We start from the raw sequence: 742 nt of genomic DNA on the forward strand, positions 1-742 counted from the left end.
GAAATATATAATAAAATATAATTTAAAATTGAATAATATTAATTGTAAAAATATATTAATTATAAAAATTAAGTGTATGAATATATAGATGTTACATAATAAATAAAAATATGCTTTCTTATTATAATATAAATTAAATACTATAAATATAAATTATGTATATTTATTTAATAAAAATATAAATTAATAAAAATATGTACTTATAATATATTATTTAATATATGTAATTAATGTTTTTATATGCAATAAATATTACAATAAAAAAACACATAAAAAATTAACAATTAAATTTTATTCATCTCGTTAAATAAAATTAAAAATAAAAGATTTTGAGTAATTTTAGTTCCTTAAGTTTGGTTCTAAACTTTTTTCATTTCATAAATGCAAACAAGGTTGAAATAACATTCGTGATTTTCATAGCAGTCTATCTAGAACATTTTAGAATTTAAGACTAGTAATAAACATGCGTATCATATTATTGGTTTATAATTTAGATATCTATGATTGCTTTAATTTGCATGTCATATGATTGGTACGTGGTTCGTGCGTTAGGTTGCACTTTTGAGGTGGTTGAATTATGTCATCTCCGTGGGACTAAGTTGGTGTCAGCTGCAGTAGTGTGATACAATTAATTAAATTAAAATATTAAAAAAATCAAAATTTATTATTTTTTGTTATTATTTAATTATTAATTTAATTTTTAATTTAATAATTTATTATTATATTTTATTTCATACGTTAA

This window comes from Arachis duranensis, chromosome 10 (assembly GCF_000817695.3).
Source record: "Arachis duranensis cultivar V14167 chromosome 10, aradu.V14167.gnm2.J7QH, whole genome shotgun sequence".
NCBI lineage: Eukaryota > Viridiplantae > Streptophyta > Magnoliopsida > Fabales > Fabaceae > Arachis > Arachis duranensis.